The sequence below is a fragment of the Chelonoidis abingdonii genome, chromosome 22 (assembly GCF_003597395.2).
Source record: "Chelonoidis abingdonii isolate Lonesome George chromosome 22, CheloAbing_2.0, whole genome shotgun sequence".
NCBI classification, from domain to species: Eukaryota; Metazoa; Chordata; order Testudines; family Testudinidae; genus Chelonoidis; species Chelonoidis abingdonii.
Genome location: NC_133790.1, coordinates 27,246,625 through 27,270,943, shown reverse-complemented (window position 1 = coordinate 27,270,943; position 24,319 = coordinate 27,246,625). Strand labels below are relative to the sequence as shown.

At 45.8% G+C, this 24,319-nt stretch overlaps 1 protein-coding gene and 1 long non-coding RNA gene across 2 annotated transcripts in view; both read right to left on the bottom strand.

The window, feature by feature from the left end:
- The window catches only part of RBM19 (RNA binding motif protein 19), a 478,789-nt gene that overhangs the window by 252,775 nt on the left and 201,695 nt on the right, over window positions 1-24,319 (bottom strand). The gene's annotated exons all lie outside the window — the stretch shown is intronic.
- LOC142045824 (uncharacterized) lies at window positions 7,562-23,827 on the bottom strand. The gene is made up of 4 exons (XR_012654699.1): window positions 23,668-23,827; window positions 13,739-13,838; window positions 8,599-8,839; window positions 7,562-7,820 (listed from the first exon to the last, which is right to left on the bottom strand). It is a non-coding gene; the product is annotated as an uncharacterized LOC142045824 (long non-coding RNA).

Below are 24,319 nucleotides of genomic sequence, written 5' to 3'. Positions count from 1 at the left end.
GAGTGGTGGGAAGAGAGGCCACTGCCCCATTGGAAGGGCTCAGGCAGAAATATTAGGGTCAGCCTGAGAGTTAGTGGGTGCAGCTCCTTGCAGGTCAGTGGTGGGTTTAGCCCATGTGGAAGTGTAGTCAGGTGTGTTTGGGGTGTCGCACATATGATGGGCTGGGGATGTATGGACTGAGCAGTGGGCATGTTGTGCAAGTTGTGTGGTGTTTGTGCATGGGGGTGTTTTGTGTCTGTGCAGAGTTGGTACATTTTTGGGTTTGTATGGGGAGGAGAAGTGGGGGCGAACACATGTGGGCTTGGTCTGGTTATTACATGGCTGTTTGCGTGCGTCTTTGTATGTGGTAGGAGGATGTGTGTGAGATGTGTGTGAGATGTGGGTTGTAGTGGTGTGCAGTGGGGGCACTGGTGGCGTCGACGAGTGTGAAGTGGGGATGTTCACGTACACGGTGGGCGAACATGTTTTTATATGTGAAAGGGGGTGTGCAGAGGGGTGGCAGTCTGTGTATGTTGGTGTGGTGTGTGTGTATGCGGCACAAGGGTTGCCCAATGTCTTTGCTGGAACACCACAGGGATAGGCAGCCAGTTTGAGCAGTTGGAGCCCTCACCCTAAGCCAAGAGCCACCAAGGAGTCCTGAAAGCTGATGAGCCCCCAGTCCCGCGAAAGCCCAAGGCTGGCCATAGCCTCACTGGCCATTGAGCATGGCTGATTGCGACGTCACGGGAGACAATGGGGAAAACAGAATTTAGCAATGTGGGTCTCGGTGGTAATGCACAAGTCTTGCCCAACATTACTGCATTGTGTGTTCCATCAGCACCATCACGCCTCCATCCACCGCTCCCTGGAACCAACAGGAGCCCACGTGCTTGAGGCAGAGAGAGTGTTGCGGAATTGCTTTCCTGGTTCTGTGAGATTTGCAGCGGCACATGGTATTGACAATGAATTTAGCTGCACAGTGGGAGTGCATCCACAGTGAGAAAGGATTTGCAGGCAGAGGGAGGCCTGCTGCCTCCTGCTATGTGCAAAGGAGCTGGCTGGCTTGAGAACGGCAGGGACATTTCCCTACCTGTTCCCATCTTCTTCCCCTCCCACCTCTCACGCCACATTTGGAAACGTCAGCCAAGTCTTCGATTTTGAAATTCGGACAAGCTTTAGACTGGGCAGGTGAGATTTCAATGCTTAAGGATGGCTGCTGTTTTCAGAAGTTGGAAGCAGAATCAGGGCTCATCCTGGGCCTGATCCGACAACTCACGATCAAATAGTATCTCACTTTGTGAGCAGTCCTGGGGGCTGCTGAAGATGCGTACAGCTGGCAGGATTGGACTCTCAGTTAATAACATTCTCTCTGGACAAACCCAGCTTCTGAATGCTTACAGAACACTAGCAGCTGAAAGCATTTGTTGCATGGGTGTAATTCGTGAAGCCAAAATGCTTGAGAACATACAAATATATGTGTCACTGCTCAATGATGACGGAGGGTGGGCGAGTGTGTGTGTTGTGCTGGAAGATTTTTGCATGTGGTAAATGAGGAGGGTGTGCGGCAGTGAGGGGATGGGTGTTTTGGGGGTTATTGTGTTGTTGTGTGGATGGTTGTGTTGAATTATGTTGAGGTGTGTGTGTTAGGAAATTTGAGTTGATTTGTGTTGGGGTGGGTTGTTAGAAAATTTGTGTTGATTTGTGCAGGTGGCAGTTGGGCCCATCATCTGTGCAGTCTCCCCCATACAACTAATGAAATTGCTACAGCTAATTTGCATGCAGAGTAAGGACGGCGATTGGTTGAGTTATCCCTTATCTCACAATGGTCTAGGACTCTTGGCATGACATAGATATATGCCTTACTGTAGCTGTATAATGTACGGGTGTGACTTGTAAAGTCAAAATGCTTAAGAATTTAAAATTGGACAGCACCAGACTATGAAACCCAGTGATGATTGAACCTGGTGATATTCTGAACAAAAAGAGCCCTCAGCCATGCTTGTAGCTGCTTCCATCACTTCAAACTCACTCTACAGACATAATAGGTTTCAGAGTGACACTCAGCATTGACAATCTTGGAATCATATTCTATAGCTTATGAGCCATATTCTACCATCCTTACTGATGTTGAACAGGAACTTCCTCTGAGAGTTGTTCATTGAAAACATTGGATTTAATTTTGGAGCAAGATCTCACCCCTGTTCCAGTCCCTTTACTCTATGCAACACTGCAATCATTTTAAAAGGGATGACACTGTTTCACACGACCCTCTTATGAGCAAACTAGGGAAATATAGCCTAGATGAACCTACTCTAAGGTGGGGCACAACTGGTTGGAAAACCATACTCAGAGAATAAATATCAATGGTTCACAACTGAGCTGGAAAAGCACATCAAGTGGGGTCCCACAGGGATCGGTCAGGGGGCTGGTTCTATTCAATATCTTCATAAATGATTTTGATAATGGGACAGGGAGTACATGTATAAAGTTTGCAGATGATGCCCACTGGGAGGGGTTGCAAATGATCTTGACAAACTGGAGAAATGGGCTGAAATAAATTGGATGAAATTCAGTAAGGACAAATGCAAAGTACTCCACTTAGGAAGGAATCATCAGTTGCATGCATACAGCATGGGAAACGATGGTCTAGGAAGAAGTACTGCAGAAAAGGATCTGGAGGTTATAGTTATGAGTCAACAATGTAATATTGTTGCAAAAAAAGTGAACATTATTCTGGCGTGTGTTAGCAGGAGCATTGTAAGCAAGACACGAGAAGTAATTCTTCTACTCTACTCATCACTGATAAGGCCTCAGCTGTAGTTCTGTGTCCAGTTCTGGGCACCACACTTCAGGAAAGATGTGGACAAATTGGAGGAAATCCAGAGATGAGTAACAAAAATGATTAAGGAGCTAGAAAATATGACCTACAAGGAAAGGTTGAAAAAATTGGGTTTGCTTAGTCTGGAGAAGAGAAGACTGAGGTGGGCATGAGAAGTCTTCAAGTAGGTAGAAGATTGTTATAAACCGGAAGGTGATAAATTGTTCTTCTTATCCACCGAGGACAAGACAAGAAGCAATGGGCTTAAATTGCAGCAAGGGAGATTTAGGCTCAATATTAGGAAAAACTTCCTGTCTGGGTAGTTAAACATTGGAACAAATGACTTAGGGAGTTTGTGCAGTCTCAATCATGTGAGATTTTTAAGACCAGTTGGACAAACACCTACCAGGGATGGTCTAGATAATTCTCAGTGAAGGGGACAGGACAAGATGACCTGTTGACGTCCCTTCCAGCCTTACATTTCTATGATAAAAAAAATCCCATCTTTACTGAGGAAGGTCTCCCAAGGTGCAGGCACTGCAGAAGACAGCCATCAGATTGCCCTCAGAGGACCGCCATTGCAAGCTCTGGCATAGGAGGCATGCCTGGGATGGGGCTGGGAACCAGAGGTGAATGTCAGGGTGGAGATGTAACATGCAGTGCTGCAGAGATTCTGAGCAGCATTGAGGGACAGAGGGCTGTACATGGAGGTCACCTTAACCTAGACAGGCCCCAGGGCGAACCTATGCTTGGGGCCTCTCCATCCCCTGAAGAAGGCCACGATCAGGGAGGCACAACAAGGCCTAAAAGATACCTTAGCCCTCCTGCCCCCAGAATTGCACATTCTGGGCTGCAGTCTTGGAGCCACAGCACAAAATCTTACCGTTTGGAGTCAGGAACTACCCAGTCTGTGTCCCTCCAGCAGAACCTGGCTCTAGATGGCATCAGAAGGTCTGTCAGACCAAAGAGATAGCTGTTTCCCCGGGTCTGCCAGATTAGCAAGGAAAACTGGCAGAAACAAGACAGAGTTTTAAAATTTTTGTCATTGCTATGTCCACAAGAGAAAAAGTACCTTCTATCCAGGCATTTCTTTCCTTCCACATGGCAGGTCTGGCTGCATTGCAAGCATATAAATTCTTTAACACATGCCAGAAGGAAAAAGATCGAGGATTTATCACAGATTAGGGATTAATTAAGAGATATGGTAAAAAAAAAAAAAGTTGTTTGTGAGTAATTATTGGCTTTTATTTATGATATGAACCAGTGAGTGCACATGTGGCTGACTGAAAGATCACCCCTGCGAATGTGATGAACTATGCGACTCCTTATCAAAATAATTTGTATTTGGCATTCACGTGTGGAATACATAATGGCCATGTGAAAGACAGGCTGCTAAGGGAAGCTGCTTTAACCTTAACCTGAGCCAGACATCTGCAGAGCCAGTGAAATTAGCAAAATGCAGATTCAGGCTCTGAGTGACCTGGTAGAGAATCAGCAACTACTCATTACGACCTCATTTCAGAAACAGAAAACTAGGAACGACCGACACCAAAATGACCATCGAAGCAAGAACTAGATTGCGCAACCCTCAGGGCCGGCTCCAGGGGGTTTGCCGCCCCAAGCAGACCAAAAAAAAAAAGCCGCCATCACAATCTGTGGCAATTCAGCGGGAGGTCCTTTGCTCCAAGCGGGAGTGAGGGACCCTGCGCCGAATTACCGCCAAATCCCTGAAAGTGCCACCCCATTCCCGAGTTGCCGCCCCAAGCATCTGCTTGATAAGCTGGTGCCTGGAGCTGGCCCTGGCAACCCTTACTCACTCTGGTAAGTGTTTACTTACTCAAGTAATGCCATTCACATGACTTGGCCCACCCACCTTTGAGATGCAATGCTTAGCCTGAAGGAGAAAAGGTTCTGTTAACAAGTAACATTTCCCACACCCCAGCTGTGCTCAAGAACATCTGCCCAGCGTTCGGTGGGTGTAGAAGAGTGGATTCCCTGCCGGCATGCCCAGGTGGATGAGTGTGACATAGCAGCTCTTTCCTCTCCAATGCCCCCTGCCAATGGTCACTCCAGTTACATGGTGGTTTGCCTCTTCTTGCAACTCAGCTTTCCAGCCAGGTCACATTTTAGTTCCACCCTTTCCAGGGTAACAAAGTCCAACAACTAAGAGTCCAATGTACTTACAACAGGTCTTCAGCCCTGGCTCTGGGTCCCGTGCTCCTCACACCCAGGGTTTCCAGTTGTACTTACCCCCTTCTCAGAAGCTGGTGGGGGAAGCCAGGCTCATATTCTACATTGGGTTTCAGTCCAGGGATCTAGTAACCAGCAGCCACAGTCTGTTTCATTAGAATCCTGGCTGCTGCCTCCTTGGACTTTTTCTACCATAGGCTTTTTTCAGGCCTTCAGCCTCCAGCTCTCTAAGTTTTCCCTTTGTTCAGAGCCAGGACTTGCAAGGATTCCCCCCCTTGGCATCCCAAACCAAACCATCTTCTGGCCTCCTCAGGCTTGGCCTTTCAGGCTTACTTTTCCCTTGCCCTATTTCTCAAACACCTGCTAGCATTCTTGTTCTGGAAGTCCAGAGCCTGCCCTACCATCAGGACTCTCACCGCCAGAACCTGCTCCACCCCAGTAGCTGTTCCATGTCTCTCCTGGCCCTGAGCTTCCTCTTCAGCCCTGCCAGACTCTCTACTGCCAAGGGAGGGACTCCCGCCCTCCTTTCCTCTGGGTTTCTTCTCTTTATACTATCACCCAGCTGGGACTCATCTATGATTGGGCCTGGCCCAGCCTGCAGGTGCAACCAGGTGCTGTGACTGAGCTCCAGTGAGCTCTTTCAGAGCCACGCCGGAGAGTGCACCCTGCCGCAGTCAGCTATCAAATACATGCAATGGTAAAGCTCACTTTTAAAATGGGTGTTGCACAAGTAGCGCCAAAAATGGTCACGTGATTGGAGAAGAATAAAAACAGTAAATCTCTTTGCAGGAGCAGTGACTGCATATCAAATGGCTTCAGATAGGCAAATACAGCTCCCCATTAATGGCAGTTAGGTACCTGTTGAACTGCAGGCTGGAATATAACGTGATGTTATTTAAAGGAAATTATATAATGCAATAGCTAAAGACACTGAACAAAACAAAGTTTTTATTCATATTCAAGGTATAAAAGACAAGTGCAAGGGCCTGCAACCATTACAACTTGTTTTAAAATCAGTAGCACTTAATTTGCCAAATAGTAAATGCGGATTTACCATATGTGTCAGGACTAACAGCATGCCTAGCCATGAAGTTATTTTCAAAAAGTGTCTGCTATCAATGCCACAGTATTGCACACAGAGAACACAGGCAGCATACTAAGGAGACTTCTCAGTTGTTTTCCAAGGCCTGGCATGTGCAAAAGAAAAACAACATATTAAATGAGACAAATCAGAAACTGCTGCAATCCATCCAATGAGAAAAATGCAATTGGCCTTAACAGATAAAGGTAAAAATGAAACATGATAATATGGAAAAACTGAATGTAAGTGAAAAGCAGAACAACTGCCGAACTGGATTTATTTTATGGTTGCAAGTGAAAAGCCAAATAGAGATATGCATGGATTTAAATTAAGCCATACAAAAGTGAACATTACCCAATGAAAAATGTCGAAGAAGTGGCACCTAAATTCTCAGAAGCAAACAGTATTCTCGGCATTAGCTGCAGGATGTGCATTTTCCCAGGTAGAGCTGGAGCACTCGAACTCCACGCTAGTGGCTTTTACAATGTTATTTGGACGTTATAAGTTAAGCAAATGCCATTTGGTATTAGTTCTGCTCCCAAGGTTTTCAAAGAGTAATTGGACAGCTTTTGGAGTCATTACAAGGTACTAAAATTATAATGGAGGGTGATGGTGATGCTAATTAGAACATTTAGGGGGTTTACCTAAAAGAACACAAGGAAAGATCTAGGTAAAGTCTGTTGAAGATGAAAGAAAAAGACACCTAACCCAGTGCTTTCCAAAGCAAAACAGAACAGAAGTTTTCTGTCCTGGATACAAGTTGAGTAAGCTGATTCAGATAAAATAAAAGCAATCGTTGAAATGCCCACACAATGCAAAGTGGAAAGAGAAAGAGATTATTGTGGATGATAAATGATTTGGCACAATACATTCCAAATCTATCTGTGATCAATAAGCTCTGTAGGGAACTGATGGCAGATGACATTCCTGGGCATTGGAAGGCATCTGAGAGGTTAAACACACTTATCACCAACGCATCTGCTTTAAAAATATTATGATTTAACCAAGGCAGGAGACACATCTTCCTAGGAATTAGTGGCATGGCAAAGGCCTAAACAACAGGCAGAAGTAGTCCTTCAGCTGAGACGATATTGATCACTTGGGGCCTGATTTGGCAAAGCATTTAAGCACATGCTTACATCCCGCTGAATTCAGTATTTAAGGTGAAACCCTTTTCTGAAAAGGAATGGGATTACTCCTGTGCTTATAGCTCAGCATGTGCTGAAGTGCTTTGCTGTGTCAGGGCCCTTAGGGAGCAATCAGGGCACTCCTTTGCGAAAAGGAAAGCAAATGATTATTCCAATGAAACTGAAACAATAAAACGCTGGCTAACGGCTCGACCCTACGAGCACTGAGTACTCTGGCTCCAATCCAGCAAAGCACACCAGCATGGGCCTGACTGCATAGTCTTATTAACTTGCATACTGAACATTTTTAATACATTGAAATCAATAATAGCAGAAAGGAGATTTCGTTCACTGAAAGAACCTAAGGATTATTCCACTGGGGGAAGAGGGGATACCATCTCTGGTGCTTGCAACACGGAGAGCATGCGCCACCTACAAAATACCTCACCTCCACATGCAGAAATGCACCTGCTCAGTGTGAACATCTTGCTAGCACTGCTGAGCATGTGTCACCTTAGAACCAGTCCCAGCACTGCACACGCCTGCCCCAGTGCCAAGATGGATGGGAACTGCAGGCACAGCAGCTGCACCGTTGCAGCTAGTTCCAGCCGCTCAGCATCACGGACTGGACACAAAGGGGAAAATTGTGTGTAAGTTTGTGTTAGTTACCACACGTTAGCAGCATCTTCTCCTAGGGTGCCTTTTCCCTACGAAGCTAAAGGCCACAGGGTGAAAACAACATGTCTCCGCAACAGAATACCTGATACAATCCAAACCCTCCCATGCCCTGCAATAGAATATGTTGCTAATGTAGAAATGGGGTGAGTGTGGGGCGAGAAGCTATTCACAGAAACACATGCTTCCTTCAGCTCTTCCGTAGGGAGGCATGTCCCATTGTGGGGCCCTGAAAAACCGGTTATCTTCCCAAACACTGCAATTGTCAGATCAGTAACAGGAACAGCCCCCTCGCCCCATCCCAACAATGCATCCTACTAGCAATGGAGGTCTTTGCCAGGCGCTTTCTTATCCACCCTCAGCCTCGTCCTTATCTTCTGTTGTCTTCTTGTGGAAGAAGAGATAAAAGTAATTCTTATGGATGCTTCTCCAGGGAAGGCTTGCCTCCCCTTCCCCCACACCTACAGCATCTCCCTGGTCCATCCAGATAAAGGGTGAGGACCAAGCACATGTCATTTTCTTTGTGCAAAATCAATATTCAGCAAAGTTTATCTGTCCAACATAGCAGGAAGCACTAATTTCATCCGCGTCAATTACTTTGATAAATGCTCATAATGCTCAGGGTGTGAGAACAAGATAAAAGCATTACTGAAATAAAAAACACCCCCCGAGTGGGAACACACAGCATCCCCCCCACCTAGCCCCCCAACGCATACTCCTGAGCTTACAAGAACCCAGCTTTGAGGAGGTGCATTGATTGACAGCTGCCAAATCTTCCTCCAGCTGTTGAACATGCAAAGTTTTCTGAAGGTGGATGGTGCGGGTGTGAATACTTAGTTTCATGCGAATCTGTGAGCTGATGCATCTATACACTTGTGCATGTATTTGTCCGTATAGGAATGTTTTGATATGCGCCGTCCAGTGCACTTTGTATTCCTGATTCTCCATTGCCTTGCACCGTGGTTGGACCTGTACAAAAGGAAAGCAAAGTGGGTGTGAAATCCTGCCATTCTGATGTTTTACCACTTTGCACTGGTGTACATGAGTATCAAGGCCCAGCACCATGCAGAATCAAGCCCTGGACATGTTTGTATCTGTGTTCATTTCTATATACTCATATCTGTTTCTGTGTGCTTGAATGATTGCACATGTGTATATGTTTTCTGATGAGATCTGTGTGCCCGTGCAGCATTTTCATACACGTCTCTTTCATATATTAAATTCTTCAGGTCAGAAATCATGCCATGGACTATGTTTTGTATAACATTAGGTACATTTGACGACAGGAGGCACTCAGATACTAAAGTGATGGATGCCAGTATAAATCCCTTAGATAGATGTGGCCAACCCCCTGGATTTTAATAGTCTGAGGGGCATGGAAGCAGCATGGCCTAATGGACAGAGCCCTGGACTGGGAATCAGGAGTTTGGCTGCTGGATGACCATGGGCAAGTCACTTTGTCACCCTTTGCCTCAGTTTCCCTTTATAGATTTAGTGGTGAAAAGCACTAGCTAGAAACTAGGTATTATTATTAACAACCAGCAGGGAGAATAGTAATCAAGGCTATGTCTTAGCACTTGCTGTACATACAGAAACACCACTGGGGTAGCCCCGTAACTCATTCCGCTAGATCAAAGCCACTGACTTTGCACTAAAGTATTGTGAACAAACAGCATATAATGCTTTAACAGCATCACTTCACACTTGCCTTCATCTCATGCTGCACTGAAGAAACGACCTCGTTTAAGTCTATAGTATTGAACTAACAAAAAAGGCTTGATTTTCAGAGGTGCTGAGCTCCCAGAACTCCACTTGCAGTCAACGGCATGCCAAGTGTTCAGCATCTCTGGAAAACAGGGACAAGGTGGCTCAAGGTGGGTGCCGAAAAATTGAGACCACCTGAAATCAACGGCCACTTTGAAAATGTTGCTCAAACTAGCAAAATGCCAATCCCGCAAATCGGTCTGCTACACTGTTCACCACTCCTCCTTAGGCTGGGGTTTTCCCTTCGATTTGCTTTGCTCAGGGACGCTGGTGTTGCACTCTGTTTTCTAACCAAAGGGGGGTGCTGTGCACATGTACCTCACCGGTCTGTGGGTGAAACACGTCACCTGCTGCTCAGTCACAGCCCTTAGCTACAAAGCCTGGGTCATTCTTTAGCTCAAGCTGTACAGACATGTGCCTTTAGCACTGGAGATCCCTAGTTCAATCCCAGATGGCAGCTCTGTCTCTCCCTCTCTTGCATACACAGTCAAACACTTCTATTCCTTTTTTATTCTGTCCAGCTCAGTGGGAGCTTTTCCTCAACTGTGCAAAAGAAGAGGAGGCATTTCAGTAGGTAGCCCATGGACTCCAATGGGAGGGAGAGGTGGTTTGCACCTCCAGAGGGTTCAGCTGGTAGGAGAATGCTGGAAAATAGCCCCCAATTGCATGAAGGTGCCAGACCGGGTCGACTGGTTTTCCTCAGACTGTGCCATGTGTCTCCAGCAAAGCTTTGTATCTGTCCTGCATTCTCCTCATTCATCCTCCCTGGCAGACACCGCAGGCCAGTGCCCAGTCCTGGAGCAATTGCTCCCGCCTCCACTCATGTCTGCAGCAGCCCTGGCAGCTTTGTGTCAGCGGGAACAATTACAAATGACTCCTTCAAATATCTTTGATGCCTCTCTTCTCAGGCAATTTGTCAGGCCACGCGAAGCTGCCACAGAGGAGTAGCACTGCCCTGTGCTCTCCTTCCATTCCTTCAGTCTGTTGATCAGGGGAGCTTTCTAACTTTCCCTATCTGCCCCATTCAGAGATGGACCAAGCCTTCCTGGGTTGCAGAAGTTTGGACTTTTCCAAAGTATATGTCTGAGTTCAGCCAGACTGGCTAAAGGGGACCCCTCCCAACAGAAAGAGCTGCAGAATGGCATGAGAGGGCCAGTCCAGCTCCTGTTTAACTCCACCCCTTCTGCAGCCCTCAGCCCCTGCCCTATTGAGAGCCCCTAGTCCTCCTGCCTCTTCTACAGTGCCAAGATCCCACCCCACCACGGACTCTGCTGGTGAAGTCTTATCCATCCCAGAACCCAGCTAGACTGAAACAAGGGGAGGGAGGGAGATCTTTTTAACTCAATATTACATATTCTACCAAGTCTTTTAGAAACCCATGCTCTGCAGATAAAACCACAGGCCCCAAATCCTGAAAGCTTAACTACAACGAGAGAACCAAGCACATGTGACAGATGTATAGTGATGTCATCTGATGCACGACTGGAAGGCGCTCAGGTGGGTGATAAGCACAATATAAGAACTTGAATAGACTAGAATAGAATGAGTAAGGGTGAAACTGAGGAAGGCATTCAGGATTCATCCCACAGAAATTCCGAGATAGGAAAGACCTGCTATGTTATCTGACAGAGCAGTATCGTTCCTTACAGTATATTGTCTAGTGCCCTGCCCTCCTATCCGCTATTAATATTTGATATTTGGAGGTTTGGCAGAATTCAGTGTTTTAAAATAATTTTGACAGACAATAGCAATGCTTATTTTAAGCAGCTTTTCCCCCAAATGTTATCTTTTAAAATTTTCACAGCTGTGCAAAATGATGGGTTTTAAGCACTTATTTTCATTTTTATCCATTTACATTTTCACAGTTGCGAGACTCCTGGAACCATAGGATTAGAAGGGACAGCAAGGGTCATCTAGTCTAACCCCCTGTCAAGATGCAGGATTTGTCGTGTCTAAATTATGGGGGAGGCTAGGTGATACTTAACTAATGACAGTAGATGCAGAGATTCCAAACGTTAAAGCTCTATAACTGTGAAAACCACAAAATGTCACCATCCCACGTCAAAATACACAAAGTAAATAGCCTTAAATCAAACTCTAATGCGTTCTCCAGCAACATTTGTCTTATTTTGCCTGTCTGCACATTTGGATTATGATTGCTGGAGATATTTTGTGGTCGCTTTGCATGTGTAGACATTTCCTGATAAAAATCTCACCCTTCCAAGCTTAGCTATTGGTATAATCTTTTGGCAGTGCACGACACTTCACAGAGCAATCAAGCAATAGTTCTTGCTGTGAGAAGCTCACAATTCCAAGAGAAGATTGCTTTTCCCTTATGTCACTGGCTGGATCAGGCCACAGCTGACTCACGAATGGGCCTGGTTCTCTTTTACATTAAGGCCTTGTCTACACACAAAAGTTGCACAGCTTTACACTACACTGGTATAGTTACAGTATGTCCCGTAGAGTGGACATAGTTATTCCAGCCAATTGTTATTCCACAAACACCACAGACTATTTTTAAATACCCAATAGATGCTCAGAGAATGGAACAAGTTTGCAAATGATTCAAGAAGCCTTTTTTTTTTTTAAAGCACACCAAAATCCAGCAAACTTTTTAATTAGGTGAATATGATTCCACCAACTCTTATTTTTATAAAACACACAATATTTCATTGACAAATATACAGATAAGTATGGGCATAAAGATTAAAATTAAACTATGGCTGGCAAAATAAATGAACACGTTTTGATGCTTGATTTGAATTTCAAACAGCCAAAATTTTGAGAAAAAGGGAAATCTGTTTTTTCCTCTTTTTTTTGTTTGTTTGTTTGTTTGTTTTTGACCAGCCCAGATCAGGACCACATTGCCTCAGGCAATGCCCACAGTCAGAGAAAGTACCTACTCTGCTTACGGTCTAATTACACAAAACAGAGGGTGGGAGAAAGGAAATACTGTTAGACCCATTTTACAGATGGGAAAACAAGACACAAAAGGACTAAGACCCTGATCCTTTAAGCCCCTAACTCCCATTGGACTTGACCCAAGGCTACCCAGGAAGTTTGTAGTACAGCTAGGAACAGAACACATAGTTCCTGAATCCCAGCTTAATGCCTTAGAAATCATACAGTCCTCTCTCTTTCTCTCGCTCTCTTTTTTTAATTGAGCTCAATCACTCACTCACTCACTAGTTCAGACCATTTATTAGCTCACAGTGGGGCTCTCTGTCATTAAGACCAAGATTCTGCTGTATATTTTGTCTTAGCAAAAAAAAAAAAAGAACTAAAATAAAACAGACTATGTGGATGACACATTTGTTACAAATGACACAATTACTGCAATGTGTTTTGCCAGGAAAGACCCAACAACTCAAAGCCTAAAAAAGAGTCTAGTGAAGAATGATTTAATTTTGTAGATAATTTTGAATCATGTAATTATTTACTTAGTTTTTCCTAAAATTAGAACTATGTTAACAGCACTTCAAGGGGCTTATTACAAGCACCCAATAAGAAAGTCTGTCTAATTAGTAATACTCTGGCAAGCATAATCCTTTTTTATTCGGAACAAGTAAAACTCTGTGTGTGTGTCATCAATTCAACTAATCTACTTCTGAGTTAGACGGACATAATGTCGGGGCTGGGGTCTGATTAGGGAAAGCACTTTAGCACCTGCTTAACTTTACGCACATGCTCAGCACAGGCATGGTAATTTCCTGGATGACTGAGAAGATGTGGCAGTTTTGCTTCTAGGTTACCAGTTCAAATCCAGTCTATGGAAAATGAGCATGCAGGTCCTCTTGCTGGAATAGTTCTTACATCACTGACGTCATAGGCCTGAGCCCACCTGTGTGGGTGGGATTAGGGTGCTAAGGATTTGTGCTGTGTGGCTGTGGAGTATCGCGTGGCCAGGCACTACCTAGACACTGCTGAGCAGAAGACAACCCAGGCTGGTGTAGCTAAGCATCTTGGGGGTTTCCAAGGCACTTCTCACTATGGCATTTTAGAACTAGCGATAAGGTTTAAGATTATATCTTCTCAAAGGAGCCCATACCTGCCCTCATCTCACCTTGTATGCTTGAGATTAGGAGAGGCAACCTTGGTCACCTTCTTCCACTCAGGCTGAAAATGTTCCTGCTCAGAGGACCAGCCACACTCTTCCAAAACTGCTTTCTGCTCCTGGCTATTCAAGGTTCTTTTCTTGGCTCTACCAGGAATGGGGAAAAACGTGCATCTCATTTCGCCAAAGTACAAATGGAGGCCAGTTTGCAAAAAGGAGAAAGAACTAAATTTGCTGAATAAATTGTTCAATACCACCCCCCACCCCCCCACTCTAAACATCATTTGAAATGTAGATCTGCGGCTAAATCATCACATATGAAGAAAATGCTGTGGCAGTTAAAGGATCCCTAGCATTATACATGTCACCAGTATAATAAAATGTATTATACGTTATGGCAAAAGGATCTCATGCATTCTACACTGTAGCAAAAGGATCTCTGGAAATAATCACTTTGAAACAAGAAAGCAGTGCAGAAGGATCACACACAGTGTAGCACTGAGGAGGGGGGAAATTGGGGAGAAGGGAGTATTAGAGATTCAGGATATTTCAGACCCAAGGGTACAAAGGTGGCCACAGCTCTGCTGGAGAACGGCATTGCTGTCTGACACCATTCCAAGTAAATGTCTCGAATAGCACAATAATACCTAGTGCTTATCAGCAGATTTGAAAGAGTTTTACAGAAAGGGGTCAGTATCAATAACTTTAATTCACAGATGGGGAAACTGAGGCACAGAGCAGCAGAGTGACTTTCCTGAGGTCACCCAGCAAGCCAGAAGCAGAGCTCAGAACAAAACACCAGTCTCCTGAGTCGCAGCCTAGCGCACTCCCCACTAGCTCACCACGACGGATTTGAAAATCACAGAGCAAAATTGGGAAGGGATGGGGCAAGTAACACATCAGTACATTGCTGCAGAGGGGTGTAATTTATACAGAAAAGGGGTGGGATGCCAGGACTGCAGCAAGAAAACAAACAAATAGGAAGTGAGCGAATAAGTAGGGGGTAGAAGGACTCACTTTTTCCTGCTTCAGTTTTACCTTTCCACCTATTACACCTTGCAATCACTCAGGCTAAGTTACCATCATGTGCGATTTACACCTCCTCTCAGCTGGGCCTCAGTTTTCTTTACGCACTTGAGTTTTGTTATTATTCATATCACTGTAGCGCCTAGAGGCTCAGCTGAGCTCAGGGCTCTGTTTTCCTCAGCAAATGAGAAGCCTGTAGTGAGAGACAGTTCTTGCCCCACAGAGTTTACAGGACGGAGAGACACAGGGAATGTCAGTGCAGAGAAGGGAAACTGAGGCACAAGAAGAGGAACAGTATGTCTGCAGTGCCGCTGGCTGTGTAGTTCCCAGCTTGCTTAAACATACATGCGCTAGCACAAATCGAGCTAACATGAGCACTAAGGCCACAGCAGCTTGGGCTGGCTGCCCGAGCATGTAGCTAGGATCTCAGAAAGGACTATACGGAGGTGGCTAGTCTGAGTGCTACCCCTCCCATTGTGGCCACGCTGCTTTTTTAGCACACCGGCTAAATTGGAGCTAGCATGTGTACGTCTACCCGAGCTGGGAATTATACATCCAGCTGCAGCATTGACATTCCTTAAGTGACTTGCCTAAGGACATCTGACAAGTCAGTGGCGGAGCTGGGCATTGACCCCATGTCTGCTGAGCCGCAGTCCAATGCCTGAACTGCAACACTGCCAGGTAGGTGCTCCTAGAAATGTGTGCAAGGAGGACAGTGAAAAGTTGCACCTGCCACTAGCAGACCCTAGGCCTTGTTTCTTCTCTGTCAAATGTCTGCGGAACCTGGCAAGCTCCCATCCAAAATACAATGGCATTTGAAACAGGGGTAAGTTGGCTAAATCCAAGCTGAGAAAGGCACCTAGGCAAACCTAAATGGCATCTAAGCTGTTCCAACCTCTCTGCTTCCCCACCTACATTAGCTAAGTGCGCACACAACACATGGTAAGCAGCTTCGGGGAGCGTGAAGGAGGTTAGGGCGAGACCCAGGGAGAGAGAGACAGGGAGGAGACTCAGACAAGACACAATTTCTCCCATCCCCCTCAATTAACACGGGCTTCCTAGGAACAGAAAGTATTTCTGCCTATTGCGCCCTCTTAATACATCATATCTCTAATCCCTCCTGCACTCTGACCTTACCCATAATCCTCGTTCCTTTGTGGTGATGCTTCCCTTAAAAGTCTTCATCACCCAGCACACACCAGAGTTAGAGAGGGTGAGACTTAAAAAAACTGCTGGTGAAGAAGAGGTGTAGGGAAGTAGGGGGAGAGGAATATGGACACCCCAATAAATTCCCCCAGTCTGAGCAGCAAACTGTTTCTGTGATAGGGCACGGATTGACACCAACTCTAAACCTCCCTATCCGCCCCCTCCCCCTTTCCAACTCCCTCTTTGCTCCCCGCTCTACCAGAGAATACAAAGCTCAGACCTGGATTATCTTCATTTCCATATGGAGAGCCGTGTAAGCCAGTTCAATGCATGGCTGGTCATTTTGTTCACAACTTTACAGCAAGTGGGAGCAAAACCCACTGGGAAATTAACCATTCAGCTCATCTCACCTTGTGTGCACACGCATAGATCAGTAAATACATACACTTGGTTAAAATAAAGTCCATGCCCATTGCTAATTATGAGGCAGTTGCCCTAATCTTTCAGGGCTTCTTTCTGAAATTCTCTTAGTTTTTAAAAAATGAACGAGAAATAAAAGTCTTAAATCTACCTTTCCGGCTACCACATGGGACCGTACGTTAATATTGGTGGATGCCAGTTCGCAGTCAAGGAAGTAAGAGACTAATAGCAATTGTCTAAACCAGGGATAGCACGGACAGATCTGCCAGTGCATCTCCATCCTGACCTGCAGCGTCCGTGGCTGATACAGCCCTGGGCAGTGCTCCTCAATCCGACTCGGGCCTAGTGTAGTCCCAGGTGCTCACATAGATTTTTGGATGCATTTGACTTGCGCTTCATATAGCTATTCTACAGTACACTTCAGTCCTGATCCCTGTGCTATTTCTGACCTCGCCCAGCTCTACCAATGCCCTTTAGTCATCCTGACCTGCAGCCCCCCCTGCTGTTCAAATTCTTAGACTGTCCAGAGCAGGAGCAGACAACTTGTTTGATTGCTGTTCCCATTGTGAGGGACACAGTGTCAAGACACCAAGACTCAAAAATTGTAGTCATATCCTCCATTAGCTTCCACCCCAGATCTCTGCAGTGAAAGATCTCATGGGAATCAATCCCATATTCAACAAGGACATTTAACAGACAAACATATTTCTTTGAGGAAGGAGTGGTCATGGCTTGTTTGAGTTGAAGGGAAGACTCGAATAAAACAAATTCTCCTTTCGTGCCACAGATTGGGCTGTCTCTATTCAGCCTTCTGGTCAGAGTTAAGGGGAATTGGCAGAGTAGATGTATGAAACCCAGAGCTAGACAATAGAAGACATTGTTTCTTCAGGAAAGAGTTTAAATTCATAGATTTCAAGGCCAGAAGGGACCACTGAACTCATCCTGTCTGACCTCCTGTATCACAGAGCTTTTAGAAAAACGACCAGTTTAGATTGAAAAATGGTCAGTGATGGAGAATCCATCACAACCCTTGGGAAATTGTTCCAATGGTTAATTACTCTCACTGTTAAAAATTTACCCCTTATTTCCAGTTGAACTACGGGAAGAGTTCAGATAGATAGATAAATATTCAAGACCAAAAAGCATAGCCAAAAAAGTCCAACCTTGGATGATTTAGCCAGCTAAAGACATAGTGTCAGGGGAAGGTAGACTATGTTCTCATGCCCCTATAAGTGGGTCAAGCACCAAATTCTGTTTATTAATGAATATGGAGTAATTTTGCTGAAAGAAGATGAGGGAGGACACATTTTCCCCCAAGGGCTTACCATTTACCACCCAGGCAGGGCTGGAGCAATGATAGATAAGAGTGAACCGTCTCGAAGAACAGAACCCAAACTCTGTCCAGCATCTGAATCATTTTCAGAGGTCCGAAAAGCATATTTTGAGTTTATTTCATTTTCTTTTTGCACCTCAGCAGCTCCTGCCTCGGAGCAGTACCCATTTTCAGGCCTATAAGAGAGCCTAGGAGGGGTCCAGAGTGATTTCTTTTTGTTACGTGAATTCAGCGCTGTAGGAAGATGCCAGATTTAACAGCTGAAGTTCTGTCTTTAGCAGCAGAATAGATACAGCATGGACAGGCATTAGAACCGCAAGCATCAACCCTGGGCCAGCCAGAAGCTGTACTCTTGCCTGCTTCTCCAAACCTCGCTCCTGGACCTTTCGCCTGTTTTAGCTGGAAACCCCAGACCTGGCTGCACTGACTTGCGAATACATCTGAAATACCAGTGCGCTATTTAGTTCCCTCCTTCCATGATCCATCTCTCTGCTTTAGCCACTCTATTCCTCCCCGAACTATTCTGGCAGATGGACAAAGGGAAGCCAGATGGATATCTTGAAGATACCTATCCCTGCGTGTTTCAGAGTGGAGATTTGCAATAGGGATGTGTATGTTTTTTCCTCCTTCTCTCCCCCCTCCCGCCGCCCCTCCCCACCTGGGTGTCAGTGCAGCATGGGTGATAGGACACAGTGATAGATCTGCCTTGGACACAGTCGACAATAGCTCTCAGACAGTCTATTAGTCAGCAATTGTCTGCCAGGCAGCCCAGCCGGGGCCCGTGTGCTGAGGCTGATAATGGCAAAGAACAAAGATGGCAGCTGCTTTGTAGGGGAACAGATTTGTGGCAAATCGAGATAAAATAAAGAGGAAGGAGAAAGAAGTGTGTGGGAAAAGAATAAGTAAAAAGGGTGACCAGAGAGGGAGAGAAAGAAAGGAAAGAGAAAAAGGGAGAGGGGGTTGGATTCAGGCTGTCAGTCTCTGGCAGTGGCTCTGTGCTCTGATGTTGTGTGGTTATAGAGAAAAGAAAAGAAGCTCAAGAAAAATATAAAGCCAGCTGTACAGGAACAAAAAACAATCATTTTCTGGCTTCTGGTGTCATAGGGCAGATAAGCACAAACACAGAGGCTATCAGGCAGCAGGGCTGGGAATGACGTCCCAGGGTGTGTATCGGTGCCTGTATCTCTGTATGTGTGTGTGTTTGCGTTGTGTATATCTGTGCCTCTCTCTCTCTCTGCATCGGGGAACATGCATCAGGTTGTGTATCTGTGCCTGCCTGGATCTATGTGCAGGGGGCTACCTGCCAGGGCCAGCGTGGCTCAAAATGTGGGTGGTACAAAGCAAGTTATTATTATTAGGGGCGTATGTGAGACCACAAGTAAGGTTGAGCCCCCAGTGTGCTGGGTGCTGGACAATCACATGGTAAGAAACAGCCCCCACCCTAAAGAGATTGCAATCTAAAAACTGGGAGAGGAAACTGAGGCACAGAGAGGAGAAGTCACTTGCCCAAGGTCACCCATAAGGTCAGTAGCAGAGCTGGGAATAGAACCCAGAGCTCCTGAGTCTTTGCCCAATAATCCAATTGCTGGATCTTGCTCTGAGGCTAGAGGATGTCACATAGATCCAGGGTGGCTGGCAGAGATGCTAACTCTCTGCATCCCACCAGCAACCTTTGCCAGCAGGGATCCAATGGAACCTCCCGCAGCAACGGAAGCTGCCTTTCCTGCCATGACTCCCCCTCAGAAGAGTGGGGGGATGGCACCGCTGCCTGCCCTTCCCAGATTTGTCTCCTTGCTGGGGGACATCGTGATTTCACTGGAGCAAGGGGTGATTAATCTGCACCAGGGGTGGTGAGTCTAACTCATCGGCTGGTGTCGCTCAGAGCAGAATTTGGCGCTCTGTGCACATGCATGTGTCAGAAGGGTGTCCTGGGGCAGGTCTCTATGTGTCTTCCTGTGTATGTGGACTCATAAGGCTCTCAATGATACTGTCCTACCTTCATTGCTGCAACATTCATTATCAACATTCAGCGGGGCTGCATGGCTGCAACTGAGAATTTAGCTCAGGGCCCATGTATGTGGCTTGGAAATTGTCCCTGAAGTGCCCTCTGCCCATGAACACAGACAGACTTTGCCTCTGCGCCAGCCACGAACATGGCCTTGGTCTGGATCTGGTGGGTGAATTTTAGAGCTTCTGAAAGGAAAGGGAACGAAATTCATAGCTTGTATGGCCAGAAGGGACGGTGATGGTCATCTGTTCTGACCTACTGCATAACACAGGTGCAGGAATGTCACACAGTGATTCCTGCATCAAGCGCAGAACTTCTCTTTGAGCTAGAACATCTTTTTTAGAGAGACATTTCAGCAGGATTTGAAGACTTGGAGGGCCCTAGGGAAGTTGTTCCAAAGGTTAGTTACTCTCATTGTGAAAAGTTTACACCTGGTTTTGTCTAGCTTCAGCATCCAACCACTGGGTCATCTTCTGCCTTTGTCTCCTAGATTAAAGAGCCCTGTACTGTCAGAAATCTGCTTCCTGTGTAGGCAATTATAGACCATGATCTAATCACCACTTACTCCCTTGGATAAATGAAATAAACTTTGGTCTCTCACTGAGACCTGGAATCAAACTTGAATGACTTGTCTGAATCCTTTCCTATTTGTCAGCATCCTTTTAGGTGTGCAGACACCAAAACTGGACACCGTATTCCAGCAGTGGTTTCACTAATGCCACCTTCAGTGACCACAACACCACCACACTTCTACTCGATATCCCCCATATCACTGGACAGAGGCAGGTACAGTGCAGGCAGGTGCTGTTTAAATTTCTCACCCACAGCTCCACAGATGCAAATTGTTCCTACTCTTCAGCGCATGCTGGTGTTCCAATCCTGGCACTCGCCTGAGCTGAGAGCACCAGTCATGTCACACTCCTGGCTGCGGGGGGGTTGGAATGCTGGCCATACCTCCTACTGAAACTTACGACCACACTGACCCCAAGTCCCATTGACATCAAGCTGATAGCAGGAATGCATTTGAAGAAAAACTTCCCCCCAAAACATCTAGAAAATGTGAATTTCAAAACGAAGTTGTCTTGGTGGCACCAAATTGCTTTGAGTGACTATGAAAGGTTGGGAAGGTCGGGGGTTTGACCTTCAGAATAATGGTGTGACCTCTAAGGCTGGAATCACCACAAGACCCAAGGGAATTAGGTGCCCGGAACACTAAATGTCAATGGGAGTCAAGTCTCTAACTCCATTAGGTTCCTTTGAAAAATCCATGCCTAAAATAATGGAACAGAGGACGACACTACTTCCAAAAATGGTCTGGATGGTGCTTTTAATACCACATCTTTTCTTAGGTGCAAAAAAATGGGGCTGATTTTCAGCCAGAATGAATAAACTGAGGCTGGAAATGAGAAGAAGGGGAGGGAGGTTCTAGAATAGCCCCCCTAATAGGAGAGTGGGGGGCAAACAACCCAGCTAGTTTTAAGACAGAGCTTGGTAGGTTTATGAATGAGGTGATATCATGGGCTGCCTCTGATAGCAGGGGACTGAACTCAATGACCCAAGAGGTCTCTTCCTGTCCTATGTCCCATCTTCCTAAGAAGATCAGCTCCCATTTAGCCACCTAAATAAGTGGTTGGATTTTCAAAAACGCCCAGCTCCATTGAGGACCCCAAAGAAATAGCTGAGGTGTTCAGATTTGCTCAGTACTCCATGTTCCGAGAGTTGAATATCAAAAGTAGAGTATTTATCTATGCATTAGTATCTGCAACCTCTCAAACGCCCGGCAGCTGCACAGGATGAGACAGCTGATGGGGGCTGCTCAGCTCCTTTGAAAATATGGCCTATGTGGCTATAACAGTGGGCAGACACATAATGGTATGTGGTGGTATAAAGAGTTAATTGGCATGAACTTGGAATGGCTGGATTACTCACAGAGGAAACAATGGTTAGGTAGGTAGTGTACCAAGACTACTGCCTATCCTACTAACCAGTATCATCCCCTTGGTTCCTTGCACTCTTCCGGTTGTCCGTATTCATGTGGGTTATCTCTGATCTTATACTGAGACTGTCAAGTCCTTGGGGCAGGATGGTCCAGTGGTTAGGAGCCTGGCTTAAGACATGGAGGGAGCTGGGTTTAGTTCCAGGCTCTGCCCCGGTCTTCCTGTGTGACTATGCACAAGTTGCGTAGCCTCAGTTCCCCATCTGTGCAACGGGGATAATAACACCGTTGTGAGGCTACCTGCATTAAACGATTGTGAAGTGCTTTGAGCTCCATTGATGGAAAGCGCTCTATGAGAAATAGGCTTCGTACAGCGCCTAGCGCAATGAAGTCCCATGGCTACTGCAATTACACTACACTCCATCTTGTATTATGCTGATACCACACTCTGGAGCAAAGTTATTGGAGAACCTATTTTAGAGACCACTTTTGGTTGATATAGTTTTTCCATCCCTCTGCCTGGAAAGTCAGGGTGCTTTAGTTACCACACACAGACCTCCGCGGATCTGAAAAACACTAATAACAATGTTCAATAGTGTTTAAATCTAAAGAAATAAAGACAGCTCAGGGCATCACTGCCTGACGTACTCACACTGTTGAGACCTGCCTGGGCTAGAAAAGGATGCTGCCCATATCACAGAAAGGCTGGAATTCTAGTTCATCTGAGGATCCTAGTATTTGTTCCTAGACTTAGATATTGACCCTTAAAAGGTATATTGGACCTTAGCGCAAAGATTTTAGGCCTCATAGTGATCACTGATCCATGCGTGCTGCCCTGTCCGCAGGCACTGCCCCTGCAGCTCCCATTAGCTGCAGTCGCCGATCAATGGGAGCTGCAGGGGCAGTGTGTGGACCTATGTGTGTGTGTGGAGTGACACATAAATAGCTAGATCCAATTCTGTAAGAGAGAAATTTACACAGGGAAAAATAGGTGTTAGACACCCAGCTCCAATTGACTTTTGAAACTCGCTCCCTAAACGCCCACCAACGTTACCCTAAGGCTGAAGTGGGGATAATTTAGGTCATTGTTGTTTACCTGCATCTAAATGAATGGATAGTTAGAAATTTGTCTCCCTTGGAGCAGCTAATTTTCCCCACTGGCCAGGGCCAGCTAGGCTGGGTTTGTTAAAGCCTGAGATAATGAAATAATCATGGTTATCCATCTTTCCCGCTCCTGCCTCTTTCCCCCTTTGTCCCAGTAATGCCCCAGAGAGGAATCACTCTAGGTTAGTTCAAGTCTAGCCTATTTAGATAACCTGCTGGTTGGTCTATAGAGAGTAGAATATCCCCACTGGAGGATCCCACAACAAATGAGCCAATCCTCTAATCTCCTTATCGTTGTAGGCCTCAGCCTCCAGGCCTGGTTATCTAGACAGATAAAAGAAAAGGGACACTGCACAGCACCTATCCCAGCGGAGACCTCTCCCCTTTAATCCTAGCCGAGTTGTTTCTCCCTTTATCCCGGTATTGAAAATCCCTGGTGAGAATTACCCCTCTCCCCTCCCCAGGTCATTCACGCCTGACCAGGGAGGCAGAAAAGATGCAACCAGACTGAGCGGGCGGGTTTTGCCGTTATCATCAACACCTGGAGTGTGAAAGCAGGGGTGGGGGGCAGTGGAAATTCCCGATCCTTGTCCCAGTTGGAAGGCTTAGAGGGGGAAGCCAGGCAGCTTCCGTACCCCTTTGGAAGGCCTGTAATATCAGCCAGATAAACACGCTAATCATTAAAGGGACAGCACTCCCCCAGGGAGCAGGCTAAGCCTACCAATTCCTCTTTCACACAATTAAGGCTCTCTCGCTCTCTCTCACACACACACATTTTCACTCTTTTTCATTCCTTCTCCTCTTCACGCTTTATTTATTCCCTCCCTCCCATTTTGCTTTCTTTCAACATCTCACTTTGCTTTTTTCTTCCCTTATCTGGTTTCCCCTCTCTGCAAATTCAGGTCTTTTTGTCTTTCTACTTTTTCCCTCCCTTCTTCTTTCATTCCTTTTCTCCGCTTCCTCTCCTCTCCATTTTTCTCTGCATTCATTTTTTTCTTCCCACCTTTCTTGCTTGACTCTTCCCTTTCTCCAGCCTCATTTTTTATGCCCACAGGTTCCTTCTCTCTCCCTCCATTTCTTCTTTGTTATTCAGTCTTCCATCCTTCACTCTCTTTCTGCCTTTAATTTCTGATTAATATGTTCTTAGCCAAGGAAAAACCGGGGGGGGGGGGAAGAGAAGGAATCTTCTAAATAAATCATTTAGTCATGTGAGAAGCTAATCTCCAAGTGACGGCCTGCGTTTATCTAGTTTTTAGCAGTGCATGTTAAATAGTGATAGGGGACTAATTTTTTTTTTTTTTTTTTTTTTTTTTGCATGCGCTGGAGCTGCTGTGAAGGGATTTTTAACTTCATTTCCCAGAAAGAAAAATGGTGAAAGCAAAGATAAGGCCCCTGAGCAGCTTTTCTCATGAACTGCTAGCCAGTGCAATTAAACAACAAGGCCCAGAAAAGGGCAGGAGAACAGAGGTTTCCAATTATTGACAAGCTTCCACTGCAAAGGACTGCAGCGTGCTTCTCTTGAGTTCTGTCCCTCTTGCTCGCACCCCGCTACAGGACTTGCCTCCCCTCTAACCCACTCTCTGTTTCGCTTCCAATTCAGAGGGCCTGATGACTGTCCCTTTTCCAGCTCACTTGGCTCTTCCAGGCGTTTTCTA